At 37.9% G+C, this 649-nt stretch overlaps 1 pseudogene; it reads left to right on the forward strand.

The window, feature by feature from the left end:
- Positions 1–202: 202 nt before the first annotated feature.
- Positions 203–296, forward strand: LOC125928044 (uncharacterized; annotated as a pseudogene).
- The last annotated feature ends 353 nt before the right edge of the window (positions 297–649 follow it).

Below are 649 nucleotides of genomic sequence, written 5' to 3' on the forward strand. Positions count from 1 at the left end.
TCAAAAGTAAATTGAAATGCTCAAAATATTGATGTAATATCATATCCATTATTTGAACTAGGTACAAGAGCTCATTTGGGGATCCGTTTATTGTCTTTATATTGTTATTAAAACTATTACCCAAATCCTAATGCTCTGGAGACCCACAATATATTCTTTCCTGCATATACCAACCTTATTCCTTCCAAACATCTCCTTTTCTGTGCTCTCTTCGCCAGCACATATACTAAAACTGGAATAACATAGAGAAGGTTAGCATGGTCCCTGTGCAAATTCATGACCCATTCCATATTTTTCTCAATTAAAAAATAATAAAGTTTATTAATTTTTTTAAGAAGCAGTTTTAAGGTGACCTTTTCTGTGGTGCCTTGGCAATCATCTTCCCTCCTGCTGACTCCTTTGGAGTCAGTCAATGGAGTCACACTGATAAGAGCAGAGAGATTGAGGTCCACACGTCCTCACAAGAGGGGGATTTTGAGTTGGGAACCTACTGCACCCAGAGACTCTTTCTAAAATGTGAATCTGATCATGAGACTCCCCTATGTAACACCATTCAGTGATTTCGTATTGCCCTTCAGATAAAATCACATTCCTGCTGTGTGGCTACTGGCAAGTTATTAAACTTCTTTCTGGCTCAATTTCCTCTTGT

This window comes from Panthera uncia, chromosome D4, assembly GCF_023721935.1.
Source record: "Panthera uncia isolate 11264 chromosome D4, Puncia_PCG_1.0, whole genome shotgun sequence".
Classification (NCBI taxonomy): Eukaryota; Metazoa; Chordata; class Mammalia; order Carnivora; family Felidae; genus Panthera; species Panthera uncia.